Source organism: Pteronotus mesoamericanus, unplaced genomic scaffold, assembly GCF_021234165.1.
Source record: "Pteronotus mesoamericanus isolate MK-2021 breed Mesoamerican mustached bat unplaced genomic scaffold, CSHL_Meso_final contig_94, whole genome shotgun sequence".
NCBI lineage: Eukaryota > Metazoa > Chordata > Mammalia > Chiroptera > Mormoopidae > Pteronotus > Pteronotus mesoamericanus.
In genome coordinates, this window is record NW_026555285.1 from 22,292,041 (window position 1) to 22,316,954 (window position 24,914).

The window sequence follows — 24,914 nt, forward strand, 5'->3', positions numbered from 1 at the left end:
TTGTCCAAACAAGTATATATGAAAAGGTGCTCAATATGACTAATCATCAGAGAAAGGCAAGTCAAAACCACAGTGAGATTCACTTCACACATACTTTGATGGCTATCAACAAAAAGTGAAAAGATAACAAGTGTTGGTGAGTATGTAGAAAAAGGGAACGCATATATTACTGGTGAAAATGTAAATTGGTGCAGCCACTATGGAAAATAGTATGGAGGTTCTTCAAAGTATTAAGAATAGAACTATCACATTATTCAGCAATCTCACCTCTGGTTATACATCCAATGAAATAAAATCACTATCTTGAAGAGTTATCCGCACTTCCATGTTCATTGCAGCATTATTTACAATAGCCAAGATATGAAAACAACCTAAGTGACCATCAACGGATAAATGGATAAAGAAAATGTGATATAGAAACACACACACACACACACACACACACACACACACACACACAGTGGAATACAGGCACACCTTATTTCATTGCACTTCACTTTATCATGCTTCAGAAGTGCTGCACTTTTTACAAATTGAAAGCAAGACCATGTTCCAGCCAAAAGACTATGGCTCACTCCATTGGGATGCTGGCTGTACCGTGGTGGTCTGGAGCCGGACCCTCGATGTCACGGAGGTATGCCTGTATTACCCGGCTTTAAAATAGGAAGGAAGTCTGCTCTTTGTGACAACATGGATGAACCCAGAGGACATTATGTTAAGTGAAATAAACCAGACCGAAAAAGACAAAAATACAATTTCACTTACATGAGAAGTCTAAAAAAGTCTAACTCATAAAAATAAGGAGCAGAATGACGGTTACCAGGGGCTGAGAGTGAAGGAAATAGGGGAAATATCAGTCAAAGCATACAAAAGAAGGCAAAAATAAAATTTCTTGTACTTATAATCTCAGTTGTGCTAGAGATGAGGCAAAGCTATAATTCCCCATTTTCCTCATTGTACAAAGTTTATATTGTTCTTTAACAAATTACACAAATTTAGTGATTTAAAACATCATATATATACACACATATATTTTATTATATATACAGTGTATATGTGTGTGTATATGTTTATACACACACACACACACACACACATATATATGTATATATAATTTTACTTTAGAGTTCCATGGAAGTCCAACTTGGATCTCACAAGGCTAAAATCTTACTGTTGGAAGGGCTTCGTTCCTTGTTTGTGGGTCTAGGGAAAAATCAGTTTCCTTGCTTTTCCAGCTTCTAGAGGCCACACATATTTCTTGGCACGTGACCCTCTTCCTGTATCTTCAAAGCCAGCAATGTTGTTCCTTCCAAATCGCACAGCCACTTTTTCCTCTGACTAGAGCTGGCAAATGTTCTCACTCTTGAAGGGACCTTGTGATGAGTTGGGACCGCCTGGATAATTCAGACCCATCTCCCCTTCTCAAGATCCTTAGCTGAGTCCCATCTACAAAGGAGGCGCAGATTCCAGATATTAGAACGTGGGCATCTTCGTGGAGCCATTATTCTGCCTATCACACCCATTTTTATGCTCTCAATCTCCTTTTTAAAACTTGGTAAGAATGACTCAGAGATTTCCTTGAAATATTTCCTTAATCAACTCACAGCCCCTCATCTCTAATGAATAGTTGCAAGCCTCAGCTAAACTGCCAGTTCAATTATTGTGGCAGAACTTCATTACAGCCATGTTGTAAACATCTCAGACAATGTTTATCTATCCATCTCGAGAAGCCTGTATTAAATAGCAGCCTTATTTTATTATTTCTCTTTAGTGTGTGTCTTAGTTTTCCTAGATCCCTATCAGGTTTTTTTAAACATTCTTTGGTTGCCCATTCCTTATATAAGACTTTAAAAAGAAAAATAAATTGCCCACATCTAAAAGAAAACATATGTGAATAAATAAATTCTTGACTTCTGTAGATATTTTTTTTTGCTGGCCAAGAAAGAATAAATGGTTCGCTGGGAGGTCTCTGGGTCTGATAAATGGATACTGTGTGACCTCATACAAGATACTTTATCTCTCTGTTCTTGAAGTACTGTTCTTAAAATGAGGACAGTAATAAACTATAGAAAAAATCTCTGAAAGTACAGACATTTACACGGGGGTCCCCCAAATAAGTCAGTAATCTCTTGAGGGTCAGCACCTTGTAATACAGGCTTCCCCCACTAGCTGACTTTTCTAGGAACCCATCTATATCACTGTACCAGCTGGCTTTGTTGTGAGAGGCTGTATTTGGCTTCAGTGAATAATTTTTGGAGACTCTTTCAGAATGTTTGCCCATTTCACAATGGGTGATTTATAAGTGCATCTTCTCACACTGCACTGAGTGTTCAGCAGTTTTTGACCAAAAATGGAATGACCCCCAAACCCCACCGTTCCTAGTCACCAAATCTCGCAGAGTAACTTTTTTTATATTTCTTTGAATGAAAAAAGTCCTTAAAGGAAAATGTTTTGCCAATGTGGAAGAAGAGAAACAAAAAAATGGCAGAAGCATGAAAAAGCATCAAAATAAAGTTAAGTTCAAGATGTGTTTTGAGCAGTGGAATAAAGTCTCGATAGGTGTATTGCATCAAATGGCGAATATTTTGAAGGTGACTGAAGTTTAAACATGGAAGAATAAATACACAATTTCTTATAACTAAATTCCATTTTGGGGGGCGGAGGAAGGGGTCCTTTCTCAAACACAATGGAATACTATTCAGCCGCGGTGAAAAATAAGAAGAAAATTTGACCCTTTTTGACAGCATGGATGGACCTGTAGAATATTATGTTAAGTGAAATAAGTCAGCCAGAGAAAGACAAATACCATATGATTTCACTCATGTGTCGAATCTAATGAACAAACTGAAGTAAGAAGCAAAATAAAGATAGAATCATAGATAGAAAGCAGGCTGACAGCACTGGGAAAGGGGTGAGGGGGTGGAGGGATCTAGTAAAAAAGAAAAAGGGCTCCTGAACAAGGACAAGAGTGTGATGACTGCAGTGGGGAGGGGGCATAAGAGGGATAAATGGTAATGGGAAACACAATAAATTAAAAAAATGAAGTGAGAGCAATAAAAATTGCTCCTATAAGGTTGTTGAGAAGACTGAACTTGGTAATACATGTAAAACACTTGGTAAAACACTTAAGACAGCACCTATATATTGTTAGTTCTTTTACTATTTTATGATTTTAATTATATTTGTTGTCATTACTATGCAGATTATCAGACTTGTTAATTCTGTTTCAGGAGAAAAAAGGTCTCATCCTAGGAACACAATAACAAATATCCCTTCACCCTTCCTTGAGTAAAGGAAAAATTTCTGTTCTAAAGTAGGAAAAGCAAACGCAGCTAATGCAACCAGGATTTTTATACTCTGCTATATAAATTTGCATGAATACTTATAATTTTTAAAAACAGAAGCTAAATGCTTAAATATTTATTTAAATTTACTTTTAAAACCAGGTATAAGCAAGCTCTTGGGACAGTTTCTACCAGGTAATTTGGAAACAGATGTAGTCCTCGGCTATTGAGAGCCCACTCTATGTTAAGAGCTCTTTTAGGCATTTTACACATATCTTGTTTAATGCTCACAATATATTTTCTATATCTCTATTTTCACAGATAAGAGACCTGAAGGTTAGAGTAGTTTATTAATTTTCTGAGGCCACAGGTTTAATAAACTTTACCCTCCTCCTCTTTCCACACAATGGCTCAATTATTTAATACATAGCTTTAAACATCTATTGAGCTCCTAGGGCATACAGAGAGATTCAACTGTATTAGGTCTGTAGTACATGGATCATAATTCCCATTATACTAATAAGGACACCCAGGCTCTGAGAGATCATGGTTATTTGTCCAAGACTACATTATTGAAAGGGTTTGAAATAGGGTTTGAATTCAGGTTTTCTGCCTGCACGCAGACGTTCCGCCTATTTCACCAGCAAGCTTTGCAGGAGAGGGCTTGGCCCTAGTAATGCTGGGAATGGAGTGCTAAAGAGAGATTTGAGAACATGTGCTGGTTTTTAATGTCAGCATTATTGGAATTACATAAAATAATAAATTACAACTCCCAAATTAAGAAGAATAACATTCACCTTACAAACTCCAATATGATGTCTAATTATATATGATATTAGCTCGTAATAGCCTAAAGTTCTGGTCCACTTATTTTCTATTTGACTTCTAATATTTAACATATGATCCAATTGCATCGTTTTTGGAAAAATAACTAGTCAATGTTAAATTCTCTTTTTTCTTGACTTCTGTACTGTCTAGGTTATATTTTATTATGTCTCCTATGTGTGATGTTAAAGAAGTTGTCACTGGACCATTTCAGAGATTCATTTTAATGAACAACATTTTTCAATCAATATTAAATATTTTTGAATATAAGTTATTCAGGAGATCATTTTGCTTTGTACTATATCTTCTATTATACCAAAGTTTTCATTAATCTTATATATTTTTACATCATCTTTAATCGTGTCCATTCTTACCTTCTTACCTCCACAATCCAGATTCAGATTTTATTCCACATGGAAGATACTTTAAACTTAAAAAGTCCCAAAATAATAAAGATGAAATTGTTGGTAATCATAAAACTTTTTTTTTCCTTTCTGAACTGTCATAGAAATGAGCATTTCTTATAGAGCTTTTGAGAGAAAATTTGTAGAGATTTTTGTGAACGGCCCAGAAAGTTGCCATTGTTCTACCATTTCATAAAAATCATGTCTTTATTACTTACTTATCCTCATCAAAACACATGTTTTGTAATAATCTCTATACTGCCTTGCAAAGACAGTCTCCCTACCTGGCTCTGGGCCTCCAACGTCATTCTAGACTCTGTGCAATAGATAACTTGTTCCTTTTTTATGGCCTTGGCAGACATTGATAACTGAGGACTGTTTTTATTTTCAGAAAATAGAGTAAAAAATTATATTATTGAACAGCTATTTCTTGAACAGGTATTACATACCTGTTATCTTGTTTAATTATTATAACAGACAGCACTGTTCAGTAAGTATTCTATCTTCCTTGTTTTACAGATGAAGAAAAAAGACACCTAAAGCTAAGCATCTTTCCAAAATTCCCTAAGCAAATAAACTGATAAGAATTTCAAGGCAATCTAATGCCCAAGTAATTAACTACTATTTTATGTTTCCTCAAATGTGCAGTTGTCATATGACAAAGAGCCTTGTGATTTTGAAATTTCTGGGCAAATTTGTGGGACCATTGGATAGGGTCCTGTTATTAACTTGTCTCATTAGGGTGTCGCTGAATGTTTTTGTCTCTCCAAATTCATATGTTGAAACTAAACCCAATGTGATGGTTTTTGGAGGGAGAGTGTGTGGTAGGTGATTAAGTCATGAGGGCAGAACCCTCACGAATAGGATTAGTGCCTTGATAAAAGCAGCCCAGAGGCATCTCTTGCCTTTTTCACTTTGTGAGGACACAATGAGAAGACACTTGTCTGTGAGTAATAAAGTAGGTTCTCACAAGACTCCAAAGCTACTGGCACCTTGATCTTGGCCTTCTCAGTCTCCAGAACCGTCAAAAACTAATGTTAGTTGTTTAAGCCACCAAATCTATGGTATTTTTGTCATAGCAGCCCAAACAGACTAAGACAGATAATTTGAGGCTTAAATAAAATGATTTATTTAAAAGCTTAGTTTAATAACACAACATGCATTTTATTGTAATTAATAACATTTTAAATAATAGATCTTTCCATGAAAGTCATTTTTTATTTTTAAATTTTATTTTCAAGTTCAGTGCTTTAATTCTACTTATTTTTAATATAAGCTGATTTTGAACATTTTGAATAACAAATTACTGGAAGGTATGTACCATACTTTAAATAGAATTAGTTATTTCCTTTTTATTTCCCTGTGAATATCTATTTCTAAAAATGTTGAAGTTGGAAATAAAAAGTTACTAAAATAGAAAGAGAAAGATCAAAGCAATGTAAAAGAGAAAAGAATGTGTCTGAGAAATGATTTGACACTCTACAGTTACATAATGCATTTTATGATGGGGGAAGGGATAAAAACTTTTCAGGGATAAAAAACAGTTTCAAAGCATTAAATTCTAAAATAAATTTGTCATATGACACCTATTTAATGAATATTGCATCACAAAATAAGTATCTTTCATTTTCACTTTAAAAGTTACTGTGTATAGAAACTGTTCATAAGCCAGCTGTTACATCTTTTTAAAAAAATAAAATTTATTGTTCAGTTACAATTGTCCCCATTTTTCTCCCTTTACTCTCTTCTGCCCTGCCCACCCCCCTCTCCCACATTCAATCCTCCTCCTCCTTTGGCCTTGTCCATGGGTCCTATATACATTTTCCTTGACTTGACCCTTCCCCTTCTTTTTCCATCATCTCCCTTCTCCCACCTCTCTCATCACTGTCAGTTTGTTCTATTTCCATGTCTCTGGTTCTATTTTGCTCACTTGTTTGTTCTGCTGTTTAGGTTCCACTTATAGGTGAGATCATATGGTATTTGTCTTTCACCACCTGGCTTATTTCGCTTAGCATAATATTCTTCAGATCTATCCATACTGTTGCAAAGGGTAGGAGCTCCTTCTTTTTTTCTGCTGTGTAGTATTCCATTGTGTAAATGTACCACAGTTTTTTGACCTACTAATTTACTGATAGGCACTAAGGTTGTTTCCAGCACTTGCCTGTTGTAAATAACACTGCTATGAACATTGGGGTGCATGGGTCTTTTGAATTGGTGTTTCAGGATTGTTAGGATATAATCCCTGTAGTGGAATCACTGGGTCAAAAAAGAATATATTCAGTGAAAAGGCACAAGAGAACTTTTTTTGCAATATGACTTGTCACAAAGTTAAACTTAAATTATGTAACAGCATTGTGTATGAGATAGCCATTACTTGTATAACTTAACTCTTACTTCTCTAATCTTACAAACTTTAAAAAATATGATTATGCTTATTTTATGGGAATGCAAAATTGATAGATCATAAGTAGCAGCCCCAAGCTAAGTAAAGAATTATATGCAGGTAAGTCTGTCTCCCAAGCCACGTTCTTTCTAATAATTTTATTTTCTGCTGAAAAGTCAAACTTGGTGATATTTGAACCAAGTTTGGGAACATTAGTATAATTCCACTGAGTAAAGAGAGGAAGAATTTAATCCAGATAGAAAACAGCATTTGCAGTCCTCAAGATAGGAAAGACCGTATACTACTTAGAGATATTCAAGCTGTTTGGCATGTGTGAGTGGAGCACGATTAGCCTTGTACTCAGGGACCAAATCATTCATGAAGTTAACCATTCTCAGCAGTCTGTATTTCATTGTAAAAGTCATGGGGAACATTGGTAGATTCTACACATTATGTGGGGAGTGGGGAAAAGAAGTAGTTAAAGCAAAAGAAAATAAAATGCTAGTAGGACGAACGACCCAGCTAAAGTTATCATATTCTTTAAATATTTAAAGTTGTTAATACTTTTTTTCCCTTTTTTTTTTAAACTAACCGTGTTCAAAAGTTCAAATACAAGTGTAAAGGCATTAACTTGCAGAATTGGATAGAAAGTTCATAAGGTTGAACAAAGTATTCAAGGAATTTTAAGATAACAGCAATAAAACAAATAAAGATGTGAGTCAAGCATTTAGGAGGAAGGAAAGAGAAGGCAGGAGTGGATGACATGTTGGAGTGTAATTTAGTAAATCAAGGGTGGGCAGGCCCAGATGAAATTAAGAGACTTGGAGTGAGTGATGCTGAGGAACACCAAGTTTAAGAAACACCAAGTATAAAAGAAAGTTCCTAACAGTCCTGGCAAAACTTCTCCCCAGAAAATCATTGTGTTATTACTGGCAATGCAAGCAAAATATCCTTTGGGTAGAGGAAGAAGACTTTACTAGAATGTAATGTATTTAGGGAGGGCAATATTCTCTTTTTATATGTCAGTCAGGAAACAAATTCAGAGGGATATGTTCTCTCTACTGTGAAGGCAATTTGCTATTCAAACATCTTTGACAAGATAAGCTAAGATGATGTGTTGAAATACCATGGAGTATTGCCTCCCAATAATCTCACAAATAGATTGTTTCCAGGTGATCACAAGTTCTAAGTTGTACCCATAGAAATGGGTTGATAATAGATATTATAGTTACCCATAATAAAAGCTGAAATTGACCTAAAAAAGTAGACGATGAATATGGTAATTAAGTCCTTTTTTTAATGAGTTGCAGCGAAAAAAACTAAGTTTGAAGAGAAAGCAATATTCATAGATTTTTATTGCATAAGAAAGAAAAGAGAAGAATTGTTATTTTAAGAGTCCTCACCTCCAAAACATACACATTAACTCCAGTTTTAGTGCTATGCATGCTGGAGTATTTAGGAAAAAAATATACTTTGAAATGCATTAAAAAACAACGTGATGATGCATGGAGATGTAGTTAAGCAAATATGGTAATTCTTAGTTGTAGCATGAAAGTAGTGGTTATACAGGTATTCACTAAAAATTATTTTATCTTTTCTCTATGCTTGAAAACTTTGTTTAAAATGTTGAGGTGAAAAAAACTGAGTGATGGCGGTGATATTTATTTTTTTGTTGGCTCTACTGCATACCTGGGACATTACTACATAAGGTTATCAATAAACCTCTGTAGTACTGGAAGGTGTTCCAGTGGTTTTGTCAAAACTGGACATTTTCTGTGGTTCAGAAGTTAGCGTCTTTGATGTTGAGCATTAGAACCTCAGTGTAGACTTCATCAGGCATCATGACTCTGGTGACATCTTGGGGAGAAGCCATGGTCTTTGACAATGGCAATGACTACAGATCCAATCACAGTAAACCAGATTCTGAGAGAAGTACTAACAGGAGCCAGGAGGTTACATGCTCTTGAAGACACACAGATCTCTTTGGAGACATCTGATGGTATCCAGAATTCCAGAAGAGTTGAAGAAGGAGTCATGAAAACACTGATTTCTGATTATAAAAATGTCTTCTTACCTGGTATGACTAAATCATCGCTGCTTATAAATAATTATTTAAAGTAGTCATGGAGTTGGAGGAATACTTAGAGTCCTATTTTTCAGGAATCTGTAATAGGCAGTGGAATAATGATTTACCCACAAGCAAAGCAATAATACTGGTTTAAGCTAAATTCTAACTAATGCTAAAGTTGGAGTCAATAATATGTGATGTGATGGGAAAAAATAGGGAAATTTGCATACAATGAGCTGGGTATCAGAAGCCAGGGTACATAGAACTGGAAAGAAAATTAGATGGGAGAAGCTGAATAAGTAGGTTGCCCAGAGCAGAATAATAATAGAACTGTTGATAAAATATGAGGTTTTTTTAGAAGGCAGTATTTCCTTCTAAACTCTGAACTTCAATAATGTGGTCCTAATGTATCTTCTTCATCTCTGATTTCCCAGCACTAGTTATAGTGTTTGAAATTAAAGGTAGATTTTTCATAAAGATAAGAAAAGTCTTAGGCTTCAAGGTTCTTTCCTTATACAGGTAATTTCCAAGACCTTCGGGGTAGGGCACGAGCAATGTGTTCACAAATTCATATGTTTGTGTTAAACATTTGTCATCTTATAAAATGTTTCATTCTATAGTCTCTTATCAAAGGCAGCCTCCAAAATATATAACTTAGATTCCTACAAATCTGAATCCATCACTGACTAAGATAAAGTAAATATTCACTTAATATTTTTGGGTTAATGAATGCATAACGAAGAGATTTAATAGTAAAATTCGTAAAAAAGAACAACTATTTGTATGACTTGGAGAAAGCATCTTAAAAGTGTTCAGCACCTTGCCTGTATTGCAAAGATACTTATGATCCTTTCCTAAAGAAAAAATAAACAAACACAATTAAAAGTGTATATTAACATCTGGGAAAAGTTTGGGAGATGAGAAAGGAACAAAAAAAGAAAGAAAAATGTATTGAACATCTCATTTCAAAAAAATATGCAAAAAAACAGAATATTGAAATAAATCAAATAATGAGACTGAAAATATTAACCTTTTTTCAGCAAAAGATATGATGGAGCATATATACTTTAATTTCCTCTAATAACTATCAAGAACAAACAGCCTTAAGCAACTCACACTAATTCCATAACAGATTATAGGAGAAAGTGGGTGGCCAATGGAAAAATAAAATACTAATACAAGGAATTTCAAAATACTTCTCAAAAACAAAAGAGGCTAGGATAATTGAGTAAACTAATAAAATAATTAGGATACCTTCAGAGAGGTTTTGGCCAAGGTAGTATTTTCTATAAATGTTTGAAACCAAATGAAGAAGTTTAGAGATACTATATTTGAAAATCTTTACTGAACAGTCATTTTTATTTTTCAAATAAAAAGAAAATAAAGTTGTATTAAATTGTTAATCCTATTTGCAATGTTCATGTTAAGAGAGGCAACATTAGGCATATTAATGTGTTTGCTTCTCCTTTAATTCACGATTCCCTTCCTTCTTTAATGAGATCTGCTCTGCAGCCCATAAAATAATTGTTATGGTAAACTGACTTTTTAAAATTAGCTACACACCAGTTGGTCCAGAAACCTATTCCTCTAGACCATTCATGCACAAAATACCTTTGTGTGAAACCCTTTCCAAATGTGTAATGACTGGAGTTAGTCCAGAAGTTTGCCCGCAGAGTCTCTGTGGAAGCAGCCTTACAATTTCCTTTCCTCACAAGCATTTCAATGAGACTCTCTGTCACCGGGGCATACTCAGGCTACTCGCAGGCTGACACTGAAAACACAGTCAACCCCAGTCTATTTTCAAAAAACTTGTTTTCTTTAACCTGCAGAGATGCTACCTGACCCAGCATCTGACTGTACAGCACACAGTGTAAGAGAGAAGCCTGTACAAACATTCTCCAGGGAGGTGGAGGAAGATTTACATGGCAGATCGAGCCTCTCCTAAGAAGCATTAGTTCATTGTTTCACATTCTCCCAAGCTGCTCTTCCTGGGGTAACTCTCACGCTGTGATTGTCACTCCACCACAGTGACCCTTGAAGGAAGAAGGCTGACTGAGACAGGAATGATTGGCATAATCCTTCCCTCAAAAGTGGGGAAGAGAGATCTGCACAATATCCCAAGGATACAGAAACTATGTAGGACTCAGTGTTCCAAAGGATGTGGAGAAGGAGGGCTGAGATGGAGCACACAGACTCACTTAGCCCTTGCTAGCACACTCCTAGATCAAAGAGGCTAACAAGCCTGAACGAGCACAAAAGTAGTACTGATTACCACAAATATTTCTCAAGTGTTCTAATTTGTGTTCATGGAAGCATCCCGTATATCTGGAAGAAAAATAGAGCTTTGCTTTGCTACAATTAATATCAGTATCTTTTGTAACACTTAAAACTCTAAGGAAAAATAAACTGAAAATAGGGGAGCTTGAGCATTACTTAGCACATATTACATTGTTGTACTGAATTATTTGTTTTTCTTTTCCTGAGAACACAATAGATTACTATGCAAAAGAAGATTATACATTTTTCTACTTATACTGACAAGTAAATTCTCATTGTGTCTGTTTTACTTTTGACATTTGAATTAAGGACGTGAAAATTCATTTAATCAATTTTACCAATATATGAGATCTATTTGGAAAAAGTACAGCCATTGTTAATATAACGAGAATGGTTTGCATGACATCGATGTAACCTGGCAGCCAAGGAGACTGGACTGGAATGTGCATGAGTGAACAATGATGACTTCACTGTACTAGGCAGTGGGGGCAATAGATGCCATTTAGTGAGCATGTGTACTGTGTGGCCATCACATTAAAATCAACTGAGAGTAGAGCAACAAATGTACATCAAATTTTGTATTAAGCTTAAACATTCCTCCGTGGAAATTACTTAGATGATTCAGAAGGCTTTTGGGGATGATACAATGAGTGCACTGCAAATAAAAGTGAGGCACAAATGTTTCAAAGATGGTCAAGGATTTGTTGAAAGTGATCCATGTTCTGCAAGGCCTGCAACAAGCAGAATACCTGAGAGTATTGAATATGTATGGACTATAATCAGCAAAGATTGGTGACTGGCAATGCAAGAACTAGAAGCTGATCTGGGGATTCCAAAAACTACTGTGTCCGAGATTCTGCCACAGGATCTTGGCACCAGATATGTCGTGGCATATTTCGTTCTGTAGCTTCTGCTACCAGAGCAGAAGAAACATGGTGCTGCAGTCGCTAATGACTTGATTCAAAGGGCTACCAATGAACAGATGTGGTGCCCTGTGACCACGCTTTCTTCCAAACTAAAATTACCTTTGAAAGGATAGAGATTTCAGACCATTGATGAGATTCAGGAAAATATGATAGGGAATCGGATGGCAATACCAACGAAGACTTTTGCAGAGTGTTTTTAACAGTGGAATCAATGCTGGGAGAACTGTTGAGGCCTCAAGGTGCCTAATTTGAAGGGGACTGAGGCATCATTGTCCTAATACAATGTTTCTTCAATAAATGTCTCTATTTCTCATAGTATATGGATGGGTACTTTCTGGACAGACCTCATATTAATAGACTTCTAACTGTAGGCCTTGGGTTCAATGCTAGTAATCTGGTTATGAAAAAGTTGACATACATTGGACTGAGTGGCATCCATACTATTCATTTAAAATATCCTTTACACATTGATAGAGCTGTAAAAATGATCAATTTGGCACTACTTTATTTTTTATTAATTGAATTGTTGATATTAAGAGGCTTGTCCAGCATCAATAAAAATATGTTAGAATGCGTCATCTGAAGGCAAGATTTGATATTATCACCTAAAATACTGAAAATGTCAACCAAAATGACAGAGTCTGAGAGATCAAAGTTTTAGAAAAATATCTAACTTGCAAAACGTAATTGTAAACAATATTTTTCAGCACATAATGGAGAAGATGACAAATCAAGTTTTCAGCTTAGACTCTTCTCAAAAGGAATGTATCTGTTCATCTTAAATATAACCCAAAAGAAAATTTATGATTCATTTACAGAAATCAACCTCATGGCCTATTGCTAAAGAGAAAGATGTGCCGTATAGAGAGGAAATGCAAATAGAAGAAGAAGAAGAAAGGAGAATAAGTGAAGTCAATACTTGTCTTGTAGATTTTAAAAACATAGGGAGGTATACAAACAGGTAAGAAATAAATTGTTGCAGCAAGCAGCAAACATTGTAACTCAGCCAGGTTCTGTACACATGAAGAGAACAAGGGAAAAAAACTTCAATCTAGAACCACTCATTAAAATATAACTGTTTAAGAAAGAATTAAGTCAGTTGTAAATGCTGAATTCTATGAATAAAATGCAGTTTCATAGAGATATAGACAGACAGATATATCTATATCCTTTCCTTCCTATCTGTCATCTATCTATCTATCTATCATCATCTATCAATCATCTGTCTAGAGAGGGAGACCAAGTAAAGCTGACTAAGCAGACTACAGGTCCACATAGCATCCTGGTCCGCCAGTGAGAGAGAGAGAGAGAGAGAGTGTGTGTGTGTGTGTGTGAGTCTGGTGGGAAGGGGCCAAAGGCAAGGTTAAGACACTGGAGACTTCAGATGATAGATCAGCATCAGGCTGCATTTGGTTGCAGGTAACAAATCTGCAGATTTGCAGCTGTTCTGTAAATATTTTTAGTATCTGGACTTTAGTAGCTTCAGCTAATTTAAGATTATGGCTGATCTCTCTAGGGGTGAAGTAATTTCCTAAGAAATGAGAAGGGAAGTAGTAAGAGATAACAAATAGTTTTATACCAATCCTTAATAAATGTAACAAGTGGTGCATTCATAAGCAACTGTTTAACATGTTTTCAAAAAAATTAAATTTTCTGCCTCAGGGTTGGCGGTGGGGGCGGGGGGGGGGGAACAAACAAACCTTTGCCTTCAACAAACATAGCTCAACTACCTTATAACTACTTGGAAATAGCCATGTTTATCAGCAAAGAATACCTGAATCAGTTAATTGTTTCAAGTTTTCAAAACTTACAAATTTAAAAGCATATGAAAAGTGTTAGTAAAGGGAAGGCATCATAAACTTAAGCCATAGCAATATTTATATTTTTAACTTTACAGGACTTTAAATGTTTTATAAAACAGATCATCTGAGAATACAACTATTTAATGACCCAAAATTGTAGTTAGGCCTTTCTCACAGTTAACAATGACATAGGATGAGCATCAAGGGACACAGGAAGGTCAACTTCCTCTTCAGAACTTAAAAAACTTAAATAGTGAATCATGAAGTTTAATTACTGGTAATGGCCAGCATTTGGTTTTTAATAAAATAATCTGGGGTAAATATAACAGAAAAAAATAACAAATTGACTACATTACATATATTTTATCATGAAATTTTATTCCAGTTGTGCACTTGGATATGTGTACCAAACTACAATATATTATATATTTTTTGTGGATTGGAGTCAAAAATTTGGATATTAACCAGCCCAGAAATGGAAATGGAGAAAAAAGTGACCCAGTCATTTTCTATGTATTCTCTTTCAGGCTATTATTCTATCTTTCTTTGTTCAAGTGTTTTACAAATGTTACTTTTTATCTGATTTAACCTGCATAAAACATGGGAAAGAAATACGTGAAATAAAACATTTTTTTAAATGTGCACCAATTTAGGGATGATTCTGCCAAAAAAATAACCTTCAAAACTTACCTTCTAAAACTCCAACTTACAGATATTGTTCAAAAAGTTAAAACTTAATGAAAATGTTGATATTATCAACCAGCATTAATGTTATTGGTTTTCAGTTAATTATGTCACTAAGTCTTAAAAATTCCTGACACATATAAACATTCCATCATTACAATTTTAACACAGCTTTAAAAGAACTCAAATGAGTCAACTTTTTTTTTTCTTTATCTGCTTCAGGCAATGAAGGAATTTGCTGTGTCTCCATGCAACATTTAAAATTGCCCTCATTTAAATTGTCCCAACTTCAAAGAATTTAAAATACAAATCCATCTCTTTTTGTCAGTCTCAATGTCAGAAAACCATCAAGGGAACAAAGCCCACCTTCAGCTTAATAAAATGATACTTTTTTATGAAAGACATGTCCATTATCTACAGCTAAAATAAACTCTATAAACAATTGCCACAATACTGCATTTAAATTACCCTATTTATAAGAATTGTCAGGTTATAAAGAATATTAAAAACTCCAAAAAGACATAAAATAAGAAAACAACTCATAGTTAACAATGTAGCCCACAGAACTGTGGGATGAAACCAACCATCAGAAAAACTATATATATAATAGAGGAGACACTGACATTTCTGGCATCTGCTGTTTCCTGGAATGAAAGAATCATTGGACACACTTTATTCATTCTGGGTCTTGATGTCGTGTTTAGAAAACGTAATTTTGAAAACTCACTTAACCTCTACTTATAATTTCCATAAAGGGATCTACTAAATCAAAACTCATATTTTTTATTTGTAGATTAAATATTATCATTAGTTTACATTTCATAAATTATTTTATTTTCTTGAGCAAGGTTACTGGATTTATAACCTGACGGTTGCATGATGTTGGCAGTTAAATGATCTCAGATACAATTTACCCATCTGTAAAATGGGATAATAGTTCCACTTCAGAAGGTTGCTGTGAGAATTTAACAGATTAGTAAATATAACCTTCAAAATATAGAGTGTGACATATTAGAAATGTGAAAAATGATTTGCCATTATTATCTACTTAAATTTTTTAACTTCACATCCTGAGTTTCCAGTGAAATTGTAAGAATTAATGAGGTAACACATTTGAACACTGTCTCATTAGGTAAAAGGTGTTATGTAAATATTAAAATCCATGAACACACCAAACATACTTTGCTACATTTATAAACACTCATAGACTATAAAGCAATATCAGTAATAAAACATCATTTTTTATAATCCTAAAAATTAAGTTGTTAATAAATGTGATATGTAGAAACTTTGAGGGACAATATACAAATAAAAGCTTTCCCTGTATTTGCTTTTTCTCATTTTCTTTTGAAATTTAGAAACACAAACACAAAAACACAAAGGGTTTCCTAAGACCACAAACTTTAAAAAAAAAAGTGGGGGAGAGAAAAATGAAATGTACAGTATCTGGCTGTTTGCTGTATTGAGAAGAGGGAGCTCTTCATGGTGCCGACCAGATCCTTGCCCGGACACACGGGTCTCTCTTGTTGGCTTTGACTCATTCTCTTCTTCCTACTCACTTCCTGACATAAACCTTAGGGTTCCTGCGGAAAGCGGGCAACGTGAAATAAGGCATGGTAGTCATTGAAGGAAAAGAGAACCTTAAAAAGAGAGTTTGGTAGAGATAAAATACTACAAACCATGTAACAGAAATCTTAAAATCTTACCTGTTTAGAGCCTGGGAAAGAGCCTTGTCTAGAACATGTAGAGACTCTAAAGTCTCTAAATCTGAAACTTTATATTTAATTGTGATAGCCATAGACCGGAATCCTAGCCTGCTGTGTCACTATGATTGTGTAAAGTATATAACACTTTTAAGTGAATATAGTCTGATTTAAGATAACAAAAACACAGTGAGACAGGTCATCTTCACTCTAGAAGCACATAAATATAAATTCAGGCTCAGAAAGGTTGAATAACTTACAAATGGTATAGCAAGTTAGAGTTCCAAAGTGTTTCTTCCAAATTCAGAGCCTGTAGTTTCTTCCTATGTCATGCTACTTCTTACATAGCCTCTTTCATTGAATGTAAAATATATTTCCCCACTGATAACCAGTATAGTTTTGCATATGAAATTTCTCTTTAGCAATTAGGGAAACTAAATATACTTTATTAATTTAATAAACACTGAATGGCAATATGACAGGCACTGGATGATGTATCAGGGTACAAGATAGACATGATGAACATGGTACCCAAATGTTTAGAGTTTATGGTCTAATTTATAAGAAATATAAAAATATGTACAATTATTATTATTTTTTGTAAGCTACCAGGATTTAAGTTTCACTGTGCACTAACTCTTGTGTGGATACTTATGTATATTATTTCACTTAACCCCTATCTATGAATTATTTTTTTAACTGATGAGAAAATATGTGTAAATAATATAAACTTATGCCAATTTATTCCCCTTATGGCAATCTTATGGCAATAGATAAAAGCGGCCAACTTCATCGTGTTTTCTCCTATACCAAAGAGTTTCCTTAAAAAAGTACTAACTTGAACCCTGGCCAGGTGGCCAGTTGGTTGGAATGTTGTCCCATACACCAAAAGGTTGTGAGTTTGATCCCTAATCAGAGCACATATGGAAGGCAAAAAGGTGATGTCTCTCTCTGCCTACCTCTCTCTCTAAAGTCAATAAATATATCCTCAAGTGAGGATTAAAAAAAATAATTTCATATATTAAGTAATTGTATCTCATTATTTTCATTTATATTTTTATTTTTAATAAACTTGGTAATTTGTTGATATATTTGGAAAGATTTATTATGCATCTACTATTAATCAAGTATTATATGTGACATAGAGGATAAAAAGACAAAAATCCCAGCTGGTGTGGCTAAGTGGATTGAGTGCTGGCTTGCAAACCAAAGGGTATATGGTTCGATTCCCAGTCAGGGCACATGCCTGGGTTGTGGGCCAGGTTCCCGGTAGGGGGCATGTGAGATGTAACCACACATTAATGTTTCTCTCCTTCTCTCCCTCCCTTTCCCTCTCTAAAAATGAATAAAATCTTTTTAAAAAAGTATTTCTTTTAAATGATTAGAAGATTAAAAGAGATAGAGTATATAAGTATCACAGGTAAAAAAGAAATGCATTTTATTCATGGACTAGAATCATCTATTTGGCCACAGAGTTACAGTTGGTGTTCCTCAATAAAAAGGGAAAAGTTCCTTCCAGATCATTGTTATTTTGTTCTGTTCACAAGGATTCTGGCTTAATAAAAGCATTTACTATGCTTTTACTCATTGTATATTGGTTTCTCCTCAGCATTTCCCCTCTACCATATTCCACTACCTAAAGTTTTATGTAGCACCCAGTTTAAGTGCAAAGAATAGTTTTCACAGCATTGATCTTAACTATATGTAAATTTAATATCTATAATTTATCTGAACGAAGAATTTCTAATTTGAATACAAAGTTTATTTTAATGCAACTTCAAAATGTCTATTGTGTTTGCTAATATAGGCTAATACTCTTGTATCTGTAATGTCTCTTAAAGGCAATTAGTTACTCCTTAAATATTAGATTAAAACTAATACTACATTTCTGGTGTCTTGGCTTTCATTCCATGTTCTTTTAGCCAAATCACGCTGGCTCCAACCCACTCTCTGGGCAGCAAGTGAATTGCCCCAGGCTAAGATTATCACAGTATGAGAGTCAGATGCAATGAAAATGGAAGCTAGTATTCATTACCCCCATATGGCATATCCATTTTTCATAAAGCTTCTTCTTTGGTTTGAAAATATCACGTGCTATATTTTATTCCATTGTTTTAACTTGTTTATTTTTAAACTGTACAAAACTGTTAGAGTTGAAGCTATAGCTACTGTAGATAAGATCAAGCTGCATCTCTGAAGTTACTTGTCTGTGAGAGTTGCTCTTATAACTAATCAAACATTTACATGACAGTGACTTGAGCCATAGGATGGTGACTGTTCACTTATTAGGAGGTCCCTAGTTTGGCAGTTGCCGGGTTAGCACACAGACTCAATATGCTCAGGGCTCTGGGTGAGCATCTTGATGATTCCTGTGGTCTACGCATCCTAACAAGGTGATGGCATCCAATCAAGACATCTTCTATTTTAATAAAGAAAAAAAAAAAAAGTAATACCAGAGGTTCTCTGGAATTTTTCCCTTTTGTACCATTTGATAGTACTTTGTACCAGAGACCAGTCTCAACTTTAGTGATAGTAAAGAAAACCTGTTCTATTGTTGAAAAAAATCAGGCCTATAGGAACAAGGAAAAGGTTAGGGAATAACTTTGGTATAAAGAAAAAACAAGAGTATCTAAGAGAAAAAAAATATTTTAAAAGCACAATCATTGATCCAATCTCATACATTGTTAAATCATTTTAAAAGCAGCAGACGAAAACATAAATTTATTATGATTAAATTTGGTCCAGGACCAAATGTTATAAATTTGAATATGTAAACTTATCACAAATACCATATATTAAACCCATATTCTATAACCAAAGAAAAGCTTTTCTTATTGAACCATATTTTATATGCATTCCAATTTAACTAAATTAATATGTCATAGAATTGTGGCTTGATTCCATTGTGTAGCAAAAAGTTCAGAATTTATTGACTTAGTTCAGCCTCAGTAATAAAGAGGATCATATGTGCAGTCAGTTTTCCAAAAATATTATCAGAACATATTTCTGTAACAAAAGAGAAGTTTTTATGCCTGAAATTGTCATGAAGACACTTAGCGTACTTGAACTTATGACAATAAGTTTGTTGAGAGCTATAAAGCCTATCTTTAGAGAATTGAATATATGGCAACTATGAAGCATATTAGGCATATAACAAAATAACAGAAAGTGTGGTCTAGATGTTGAGAACTATAATTACCTGCTATTTTTAGCAACATTTTATGGCTAGAAATAGCACACTAATTTAAAACAAAAGCAAACATTTTTGTCTTATTTTGTTGTTTTTTTATTTAGTAAAAATGTTTAAAATGTCAACTTTTAAAATATCAAATCACATTTTATTTATGTAGGATGTATTTCTAAGTTTTAATTAAATGAATATGATGTATAAAATCTAAAACAACTACTATAATGCAGAATTATTCTCAAATGCTTGGATAGTTAATATGATTAAGTAAGCAGCAGTAATTTAATAACTGTATTACTGAACATTTTCTTTTAAATAAAATAATCTTGACTAGATTGTCTCCTATTTTTTTTTATTTGATTTTGGATATTTAAAGCCACAACATGTCAGTAATTACAGAAGATCTTTTTAATATTTCATATGCAATTGCACATAAAAGATAAGATTATATTTTAAAGGAATTGATGTGGTGTAAGTTTCCATAAATGTTAACAGCAATGAACATTTAAATAATCAATATCACAGAGATGAGATGTAGTATTCGTTTTCCAAAGAAAATAAATAGCACAAATTGAAGTTAATGACAGTATTTTGGTATACCAAAATAAGTTTTCTGATTTAAAAAATGGGAACTGTACTTGAACAAAATATGATTATATAACCAAGTAAACTGGGGCTCATCCAGGTGGCACCTTGATACATGACCTAACAATTGGTGTTGAAAGAAACAGGTTCTTGTTAATAGGGTCTCGACCCTGGTAGGAGGCTGAAGCACTCGTGCTCAGAGCTCTCCTTTCCCATGAGAACCAGCACTTCCCTTGTTCCCCAAAAGGCTATAAGCCAAAACCATGCCTAGAAGTTCCTCATATCCTTATCTGTTCTTAAGTTGACCACACCAAAAGGCTTCCATTCTCTCTGGAATGTACGTTTGTAGGTTTCCTAGTCACCACCTTCTCAGGCAGCTCTCTCCTTCAGGATCTGGGGTGCACTGTTCTCAGCCTCCATGTAGTAGTTCAGGGAAACATGTGCTCTGTTACACTGGGTCATGGTGGGGTCCAGGGAGGCACACGTCCCAAGAGAGTGGCTTCTCCATCTGTCCTTCAGAGAAGCAGAAGTAGCATTCGCAGTCCCAGTTCAGCTCCAAGCATCTCCCAGGAATCCATGCTTTGTTAGGCAGGTCGTCACACAGCAACATCAGCTCTGCATGGCTTCCCCCTTACACTCCAGGCCTTGTAGCTGACTTCCATCTATACCCTTTTAGATCACATGGCTTCTTCCTCCTTCTCTCTCAGCTCACCCTCACTTTAAAAGCTCAGCACAGAACTTCCTTTGTGACCTCATATCTAGCCCTTCTTACAATGTGCCATTTTTGCCAGTTCCCCTGTAGCTTTTACCTTCTTTCAACTGCCATCTTTAGTCAGAGCAAGAGTTCCCAGTGACCTCTGGGGTGGGCCTCTGCACCCTGCCTCTCATGCAGACAGAAGCTCCTGGAGCTGTGTCATGAGTCCCTGAATGCTCTGAGTCATTACACTTTTCACCCTGGGCAGCAGACCTCTTCCTTCAGGAAAGGCACAGCTATTAACTTGCCATTGTTATGCAAAGTATTTTGGTTGCGGTATCACCCACTTCCCATTCCCCCAACCAAGGGTTATAAGGGCTTTCTCTTATTTTCAGGGGACTCTCACTCTGCACCACATTATAATTACTCAATTAAAATTGTTAGGGAAAGGTTTTTCATGTTAGCACGCATAAAACAAGCATTAAGAGCAGTGTTATAAGAAATATTTATTGCTGAAACAGAAAAGCTTACTGTGTGGTATAAGTGGTAACTATATCAAGTCATGCTCCCAATAATAGTTTTTAAGAATTTCCTAACATCAGAGTTAATGCTTGTAATCTTCTCTCTTTAATGCTTTTTCTAACGAATCCGCTTCCAGAGGCTGCAGCTTTCCACTGCCCTTCTGCCCACCCTACCTCGACTACTCATCATGACTCAGGAAGAGTCCCAAGATTAACCCTTCTCCTTTTCCTCACAGTTGGTACTGGCTAGACCAGTCAGCTCCATTCAGCCATTTCTAACTCCCTGTGCTTTTGAATTGTCAAGGAAACCCAGGGTCTGCTGCAGCTACAGTTCTCAGTATACAAAATTCAACCATAGCAACTCACAGCAATTTTATATTGTTCTAAAAAACTGAGGTTAAAAAAAAAAAAAGTGGAGCAGGAAGACCTATGATGGAAATGAGTCAAGAGCCTCTTCTTACTCTGTCAATAATTTTTTTTTTTTAATTTGAAAGAGCTGTGGGTTTGCAATCAAGACTATTTGGACCCCATGATGCATCAATAAGCTTTGTAAATGGAAGCAGGAGACTGTGGCCGTGGAAAAGGTAGTAATGTGATATCCAAGTGCTGAGGATTAGAAAGAAAATAAAGATGTGTTGGAGGCATCTAACAAACATGTATAAGTATCATGTAACACTTCCCTTAAGAAAAATGATCCAGATTTCTAGCATTCAATATCTAAGCAAACTTTTGGAGGTTTAACTCTTTAAGAGTGCACTAATGTTTGTTTATGTAAATTAATTTAATCTGCTATGCACACATAAGCAAAGTGCTTCCACTTCCCATTCTTCAGCCAAAGCAGTTTCTCTCCCTCTAACACAACATTAACATAGCCCACACCCCTAAGCTTATTTTATTACAGAAAATATAAGCCTTTCATAGATTACCTTCTATATTCTTTCTGAGGATTCCCAAGATTGCTTCTCTCGTCCAACAAATGGATCCTGGTTGCCTCTTGCCATGCCTGCATGTAGCTGCCTGCAAGGATTCTCTGTTACCCTCTTGTTTGTCAACTGATTCTCCAAATGCTGCCATTTCCAGGACCAGGGAATGATTCCACGCTGTTCTTGAACACAGTTAATACCAGTTTTTAGTATGTAATACCACTTTGCTAAGTCCATCTATAACATCAAGAGCTAAATGCAGGAAGAGACATATTAAATACAGGTATCTGATAATACCAGGGTATGCAAAAGTAGGTTTACAGTTGTAATACAAATGAATAACACAATAATTAATAAATAATAATCCAAGAATAAATTCTGTTTCCCATTCTCACAAATGTAAACCTACTTTTGCTCTCCCCTGGGTAGTCTAGAATTTAGCAGTCTTTTTTTTCCACTTCAAGGACTATATTTCCTTTTGAATCATGTTTGCGTAGGGCCAAATTCCCACTGTCTTTTGTGTGTGTGTCTGGGGGTTGGGGAGAGGATGAATAAACATGATTGTAATCTCCTTCAGCTCTAACTGAGCCCTAATGACTTCGTAACAACTCCATCTGATAGTCTTCTTTTAAACTTCATTGCTGACTTAAGATTGCCTGACATCTGCGTGAATCAATGTTGTTCTCAAGTTGACTTGAGAAGAATAAAAGAAAAGAAATTCCCAAGCACAATTTGAATGACCAGCCTAAAATACAGAATGTTTATAAATTGCATATTTGTCATCCTGTCAGCTTTAATAATTTTAAAATCCATATTCCACTTTGAGCAGTAGAAGAAACTCTTGGAAATTTAAAATAGCAGTTTATCTCCACTGCATAAGCATTATTGCTTCTATATATTGGAGCATTGAGTAAGTGCAAATTACTGTCTTTTATGAAATATCTTTTAGTATTTCAAATAAAATGCACCTTTAAAGAATGACTGATAACTCATAATTCAGTATTTAATGCAAAAAACTTTGAACAACTGTATTTGACTATAGGTTTTTTCATGTTCACATCCCAACCACTTTATTTCATAGTACCATTTAGCAATTGCAGCATGATTCTTGAGTATTTCATATGGAATTTGAAAGCTGGAAATGTCTTTGAAATATTTATGCTATTATACAAAGTTGAAGAATAAAAGATCAGAAAAGAACTTTGAGCAGGAGGTTTTAAACTTCAAGTTGTAATTAACTAGTCTAATATCTTCCTTAATATCATGTTAAAATAACTTCCAGTGAAATAATTACACTTTAAAATTTGAGTTTCACTCTTCTGCTTTGGTTTGTAAATATTTATTTTCCAACCTTATATTATTCTATATATTCTATATACTTTCCATAAAGATATGCTACATATCATGTCACAAAGTATTGTATAACAGCAAGTCAAAAGAAGTAATACGTAAAGACCATTTATTCAAAACCATAGCAGATGTATATATTTTTAAAATTTCTGACAAATGGTTCTGACAAAAAGTTCAAGCCAAGTACTGCTTGCTACTTCTAGAAGCAGAAGAGTTTTATTCATAGGTCACACTCTAAATGTATTAAATGTTACCATATTATAAGTCCTGTATGAGGTGTTTATTCCACAGGGCTAAGGAGTCAGTCTCTGTCTTCAAATCATTCCCAGCTAGTAGGAGTAGCCAATAAATAAACTGATAATTACAATTCAATGTGATAATATTTTGATAAGGCACTAAAAGAATGCACAGGATAGGTACCTGGGCAAGGGAAAAAAAAAATCCATCTCTCTCCTACTGAGGAATGATCACTTTTGTTTCTACCTTTGTGTCAGCTAAACTCTGACAAAAGAAGTAAAATCTAAATCAGCTTCTATCAAAATTAGGTTTCCTTTTTCCCAGACCAAAAAAAAAAGGGGGGGGAGGGCATAAAACACACAGTATATCAGAGAAGAAAGCAGACATGTCCTCCTAAATTGGTTTAATAATACCTTTAATACCTTTATAATACCTTGTAATACCTCTATATCGAGCAGTTGGATTATCTTCCAAGTTCTCTTAATAACACCAATGTGCATTTGCAAGAACTCAGAACACTTCACTTTCTATAGGACCCTACAATTAGATTGCAGTCATGAATTGATTCCACGAACATTTATTGATTTCAAAAACATTTATAGAACCCCCACCATGTTAAAGGCTCAGCGAAAACAATGGTGAATCCAGAGATATAGTACTTGTTCTCAAGGAGTTTAGAGTCTAATGAGAGACACCAGAGAGTAAATAGAACAAATATAGTGTAAGTGCTGTGATAAGGCAATAGCATCTGAGTGAGAGCAGCCAAAAAGTCTTTTTAAAGGAGGTCATATTTTGATCTCTGACCTGAAGAGTGAGAAGGAGTCAACTACTCTAAGGGAGAGAACAAAAAGAAAGAATAAACCAGCAGAACAAAAAACACTCACAAAGGCTGAAAAGCAAAAGAAAAGAGCAAGATGTTTTCAGGAAACATGAAGGAGTTCACATTAGCAGGATCAATAAGTGATCCATGTTTTGGGGGAGCTTGAGAAGAGGCTGGTCTAGCAATCTAGCTGAGCATGCTGGATTCAGCAGCCTATTTTAAGGGACATCGATTTGTAGAC